Below are 7,277 nucleotides of genomic sequence, written 5' to 3'. Positions count from 1 at the left end.
TGACTTTGGCTCAGGTCAGGATCTCACAGTTCTTGAGTTTGAGCCCCACATCAGGCTCTGCACTGACAGATCAAAGCCTGGAGCTTGTTCTGGATTCTGTGTCTCCCTCTCTTTCTGCCCCTCCTCCTCTCTCTCTCTCTCTCTCTCTCTCTCTCTCTCTCTCTCTCTCTCTCTCTCAAAAATAAGTAAATAATAATAATAATAAAATAAAAGTAGCTATCAAATTCCTTTAAAAAGGGTGGGGGGGAAAGCACCTGGGAGGCTCAGACGGTTAAGAGTCTGATTTGGGCTCAGGTCATTATCTCATGGTTTGTGGGTTCAAGCTCCGAGTCGGCTCTGTTTTGACAGCTCAGAGCCTGGAGTCTGCCTTGGATTCTGTGCCTCATTCTCTCTCTGCCTCTCCCCTGCTTGTGCTCTCTCTTTCTCAAAAATAAGTAAACATTTTTTTTTTAATGAAATGTATATTTGGTCTTTGTCCCTGTTTCTGGCACAGAGCTTCTAAAACTCTTTGGAATTTCCCAAGTGATAAAAGCAGAAAGGTATGTCGTTTGTTATGTTAATGAGGTGACTTTGGGACCACACTTAAGGACAGGGGCTGCTTGCCAGGAGAAGGAGCCTTGTGATCAGAAGGTTGTAACTTTCAGTTCCTCCTCCTCCACACCTCTGATGTCCAGGGAGGAGAAGGGCTGGAGGTTGAATCAATTGCCAATGGCCAGTGATTTAATGGATCATGGCTATGTAATGAAGCCAAAAGAACCGGATTCGAAAAGCTTCCAGGTTGGTATCACATGTAGATGCTGGGAGATTGAGATATGGGAGAGGGCAAAGGTTTTCTATACACTTTGCCCTCTGTATCACTTCCATCTAGCTGTTCCTAAATTATACATTTTTATAATGAACAGTAGTCTAGTATGTAAAGTGTTTCTCTGCATTCTGAGCAAATTATTCAAACCAAAGAATCCGGCCTTGTGATTGGCATCTGAAGGAGATGGGGGGCAGTCTTGTAAGACTGAGCCCTTAACCAGTGGATTCTAACACTACATCAGGGTAGATTGTGTCAGAATCTAATTGAATTGTAGGATACTCAGCTGATGTCCCAAAATCACTTCGTGGTGTGGGGGAAAAATCTCCTGCCACACACAGGAATTGGACTCAGAATCATAGCTATAGTACATCTCAATTATAAGCTCCATGAGAGCAGGGATTTTTGTCTGTCTGATTTGTTAATGATAAACGTAGAACAAAGCCTAGAACAATGCCTGGTGTACAGTAAGTGCTTGATAAATATTTGCTGAACAAAAGTTCTGGAATTCTCAGATTATTATTAAGATTATTAAAGTTTTCGCTATGAATAAGTTAATTAAACCTGATTTCCTCCTTCATTGAGGCTAATCAGTACAAAGTACAGGGAAATGAAGAAGAGAATTTTGAATTTCTTTGGCTTTTAGAAAAGCATTAAATAAGGTCTTTCCTGGAATATTTCTTTTACTAGATCTTCTAGTGTCATTTAACACTGCTGCTCTTTTCTTTCTTTTTTGGTTTCCATGACACTACACTTTCCCAGTTCCCTTCACACCTCTATAACTATTCTTGCTTTGTCCTTCGCATGATCCTCCTCCTCCATAAACATGTAGGTGTTGACCAGTATTTCATCCTTGGTCTTTGGTTCTCCCCACTTTCCAAATTCTCCCTGATGGCCCCATCCATTCCCATTGTTTCCATTTTTACCTTCATTCTGGTGACACCCAAATCTATATTTCTATGCCAGAACTTTACCCCATTCCTTGAAAAATCCCACAGTTACCTCAAGTTTAACATGTTCAAAACCAAACTCAGTATCTCCTCCTCAAACCTGTTCAATGTTTTCTTTTTATTTTTTTAGCGTTTATTTATTTATTTTGAGAGAGAGAGAGAGAGAGAGAGAGAGAGAGAACAAGGAGGTGAGGGGCAGAGAGCAGAAGAGATACAATCCCAAGCAGGTTCCAGGCCATCAGCACAGGGCCCGATGCGGGACTTGAACCCATGAACTTAAGTCCGTGATCCGAGTCGAAATCAAGAACCAGATGTTCAACCGACTAAGTCCCCCAGCACCTCCCTATTCAATGTTTTCTATTCTCTGTTGCAAATGATGGCATCACCCCATCACCCCTATACCAGAAACCTGAAAGTCATTTCTGCCTCCTCACTCTCTCTCACTACCCCAAAAGCAAAACCCTGACCAATCCTCAGACTTGAACTTCTCAAATATTTCTCAACTCATCACACACCCAGTAGCTGTTGCTAATTCTTAGCTGGTCTCCCTGCCTCAGGTTTTAACTGTCTCCAACTCTCCACAGAGCAACCAGAATTAGCTTCTTAAAATGCAAATATGATCACGTAACACTGCATTGCCTACAAGATAGATTCCAAGCTACTTCAGGACCAGGCGAATCTCCTCAAACCCGCCAACTTTATCCCCCACTACGTCTCATGCACAGTTAACATTTCAGCAATACCAAACAGCTTGCAACCTTGAAGTTCTCCAAATATTTCTATGCCTTTGCCCACAAGGCAGCCTCTCCTTTGATGCTCATTCCCTCTGCTCCTCACCCTTTCTTTGCCTGGCAGACTTCTTGTCATCCTCTCAGACTTGGCCCAAAGCATTATGTCCTCAAGGAAGCCTTCCCCTAACATGCCCCATCCTGAGCTGAATTAAATATCGCTCCTCTGTGCTTTCAAAGCATCCTGAACTTGCCTCTCTCACAGCACTTGTCCTGCCATGTCTTTCTTGACTGTTCATATGCTTGTATCCCTCCTTAGACTGTGAGCTTCCTAAAGGCGAAGACTCTGCTTTATTCAAAATTGTATCCACCGCACCATTACCATGCCTGGCCCGTGATAAAATTTCAGTGAATGTCTGATGAGTCAGCTATTTTATGGCCATGATATGCTCTTAGCTCATTGAGTTGACTTACAATACCTTCAACACTTTCTCACACAAATAATTGTCATATAGTGTGGTAAGTGCAACGGTAGAGGTGAAACGAAAGAACAGAAGGGGAACAGGTAACAAGACCTGAGATGAGGCAGGGAGTGGGGCGAGGGGTGCGGGTCGTGATGTACTAACTCAAACATAGGCCGCAGTGATAGAAATAGAGTATGTGGAATCAGAGAGGAGATAGTGTGGGTCTATTCTGCACAGTCAAACTGCTCAAACAACATTATAGTCAGTGAGTCAAATCAGATTATTCACGAAATGCCAGCCATTTGGAAAGAGTAAAGCTGAACCTCAGGAATGATTGAAGGAACAGGGAAGATTTAACCTGGATAAAGGAAGACTATAAGGGATTTGGTGGTTTACTTCAAATATTTGAAGGGCTCTGTTATGGGTTGAATTGTGTCCCGCCCCCCCCAAAACGTATATTGAAGTCCTAGAGCCTGGAATGTCAGAATGTGGTCTTAGATTTTTTTCCTCAATGTTTATTTATTTTTGAGAGAGAGAGTGTGTGTGAATGGGGAGGGGGGTGCAGAGAGAGGGAGAGGATAGAGACACCAAAGCAGGCTCTGCACTGACACCAGAAAGCCCGACGTAGGACTTGAAACCACAAACTGTGAGATTGCCCAGAGCCGGAGTTAGAGGCTCAGCCCACTGAGCCACCCCGGAGCCCCATGGCCTTAGTTTTTAATGGAATCTTTGCAGATGCAACTAGTTCAGATGGGGTCATATTGGCACGAGGGGGCTGCTTAATCCAATATGACTAATGTCCTTATAAGAAGAGGGAAATCTGACCCCAGAAACAGAGGAAAGATGACCATGTGCAGACACATCTAAAGATTGGAGTTGCACAGCCACAAACCAAAGAATAGCAGCCCCAGAAGCCGAAAAAAGACAAAGAGGGTTTCTATCCTAGAGCCTTCAAAGGAAACATACCTGCCAGGACCTGGATTTCAGACGTCCAGTCTCCAGAACTGAGACAATAAGTTTCTGATGTTTATTTTTTATTTTTTTAATGTTTATTTATTTTTGAGAGACAGACATCATGAGCAGGGGAAGGGGCAGAGAGAGAACGAGACACAGACTCTGAAGCAGGCTCCAGGCTCTGAGCTGTCAGCACAGAGCCTGATGTGGGGCTTGAACTTTATTTATTTTGAGAGAGAGAGAGAGAGAAAGAGAGTACAAGTGGTAAAGAGTCAGAGAGAGAGAGAGAGAGAGAGAGAGAGAATCCCAAGCAGGTTCCACACTGTAACTGTGGAGCTCTATGCAGAGCTCAAACTCATGAACCTGAGCCGAAGTTGGCTGCCCAACTGACTGAGCCACCCAGGCGCCCCAAGTTTCTGTTGTTTAAAGCTACCTGGTTTGTAGTACTTGGTCAAGGCGGCCACAGGACACTAATATAGGCTGTTGTGGAACAGAAGGAGTAGATTTGTCCTGTGTAAGACCCAGTGCATAGAAGAAACAGGGAGACAGAAGTACTTTTTATACTGAATGGAAACTTCATAGTCATGCTATCCAAAGATAAAATGAGCTGCTGTGGGAGCTGATAAGCTCCTCATCACTGAAGGTCCAGGCTTGATATTTGTGTAACAGAAATAATAACAGTAATAATAATACTAATAATACAATTCCATTCATATCCTGATTTTAACAAGTCAACTTCCAAAAGATGCCTATGTGGGACAACTGGGTGGCTCAACTGGTTGGGCATCCGACTTCAGCTGAGGTCATGATCTCATGGTTTATGGGTTCAACCCTTGCAACAGGCTCTGTGCTCATAGCTGGAGCCTTGGGCCTGTTTCATATTCTGTGTCTCCCTCCTTCTCTCTGTCCCTCCCCTACTCATGTTCTTCCCCCCCTCCCCTCTCTTTTATCAATTAAATAAACACTTTAAAATTCAAAAAAATTTATGATATAACTGGAGATATTTAATGCTGATTGAGTATTTGATTATATTAAGAATTTTGTGTTTCCCAAACCAGACAGAGACTCAACAAAAAACCAGAACTACAGGCCAATATCCTTGATGAATACAGATGCAAAAATACTCAACAAGATACTAGCAAATCAAATTCAATAGCATATAACAAGAATTATCCATTCTGATCAAGTGGGATTCATTCCTGGGGTACAGGGTTGGTCCAATATTCGAAAATCCATCAACGTGATACATCAGGTTAACAAAAGAAAAGATAAAAACCATATGATCCTGTCAATAGATGCAGAAAAAACATTTCACAAACTACAGCATCATTTCTTAATAAAAACCTTGGAGAAAGTCGGGATAGAAGGAAGTTACTTAAACATCATAAAAGCCATTTATGAAAAGCCCACAGCTAATATCATCCTCAATGGGGAAAAACTGAGTGCTTTCCCTTTGAGATCAAGAACAGGACAGGGATGTTCATCTCACCACTATTGTTTAATACAGTGCTGGAAGTCCTAGTATCAGCAATCAGACAACAAAAGGAAATAAAAGGCATCAGAATTGGCAATGAGGAAGTCAAATTTACACTTTTCACAGATGATATGATACTCTACATGGAAAACCCGACAGACTACACCAGAAACTTACTAGAACTGATCCATGAATTCAGCAAAATCACAGGGAACAAAACCAATGTACAGAGATACTTTGCATTTTTACACACCAATAATGAAACAACAGAAAAAGAAATCAAGAAACTGATCCCATTCACAATTGCATGAAAAACCATTAAATACCTAGGAATAAACCTAACCAACAATGTAAAAGACTTGTATGATAAAAATTATAGAAAACATATGAAAGAAATTGATGAAGACACAAACTAATGGAAAAACATTCCATGCTTATGGATCAGAAGAATAAACATGGTGAAAATGTCATTATTACGCAAACCAATTTACACATTCAATGCACTCCCCATCAAAGTTGCACCAGCATTCTTCTCAAAGCTAAAACAAACTATCTTAAAATTCATATGGAACCACAAAAGACCCCGAATAGCCAAAGTAATATTGAAGAAGAAAACCAAAATGGGATAAATCACAATCCCAGACTTTAGTCTCTACTACAAAGCTGTCATCAAGACAGTATGGTATTGGCACAAAAACAGACACATAGACCAATGGAATAGAATAGTGACCCAGAACTGGGCCCACAAATGTATGGCCAATTAATCTTTGACAAGTCGGGAAGGAGTATCCAATGGAAAAAAAGACTGCCTCTTTACCAGGTGGTGCTGGGAGAACAGGACAGCAACATGCAGAAGAATGAAACTTGACCACTCTCTTACACCATACACAAAAATAAACTCAAAATGTCTGAAGGACCTGAATGTGAGACAGGAAACCATCAAAACCGTCTCCTTGAGGAGAAACTAGGAAACAGCCTCCTTGACCTTAACTGCAGCAATTTCCTACTCGACACATCCCCAAAGGCAAGGGAATCAAGAGTGAAAATGAACTATTGGGATGTCATCAAGATAAAAAGCTTCTGCACAGCAAAGGAACCAATCAATAAAACTAATAGGCAACTGATGGAATGGGAAAAGATAGTTCCAAATGACATATCAGATAAAAGGCTCATATTCAAAATCTACAAGGAACTCACCAAACTCCACACTCAAAAAGTGAATAATCCAGAATCAGAAGACATGAATAGACACTTCTCCAAAGAGGACATCCAGATGGCCAACAGACACTTGAAACAATACTCAACATCACTCATCATCAGGGAAATACAAATCAAAACCACACTGAGATACCACCTCACGCCAGTCAGAGTGGCTAAAATGAAAAAATCAGGAGACTATAGATGCTGGCAAGGGTGTGGAGAGACGGGCACCCTCCTACACTGTTGGTGGGAATGTAAACTGGGGCAGCCGCTCTGGAAAACAGTGTGGAGGTTCCTCAAAAAACAATCGATAGATCTCCCCTATATCCCAGCAATAACACTGCTAGGGATTTATCCAAGGGATACAGAAGTGCTGATGCATAGGAGCACATGTACCCCTATGTTCATAGCAGCACTGTCAACAATAGCCAAAACATGGAAAGAGCCTAAATGTCCATCACCTGATGAATGGATCAAGAAGATGTGGTATATATATACAATGGAGTATTACATAACAATGAGAAAGAATGAAATCTGGCCATTTGTGGCAACGTGGATGGACCTAGAGGGAGTCATGCTAAGCAAAATAAGGCAGAGAAGGACAGATACCACATGTTTTCATTCATAGGTCTAACAGGAGAAACTTAACAAAGGACCATGGGCAGTGGAAGGGAGGAAAAAGGGTAGGGGAGGGTGGGAGGCAAA

The sequence above is a fragment of the Suricata suricatta genome, chromosome X (assembly GCF_006229205.1).
Source record: "Suricata suricatta isolate VVHF042 chromosome X, meerkat_22Aug2017_6uvM2_HiC, whole genome shotgun sequence".
NCBI classification, from domain to species: domain Eukaryota; kingdom Metazoa; phylum Chordata; class Mammalia; order Carnivora; family Herpestidae; genus Suricata; species Suricata suricatta.
Note: the sequence above shows the minus strand (reverse complement) of the source record.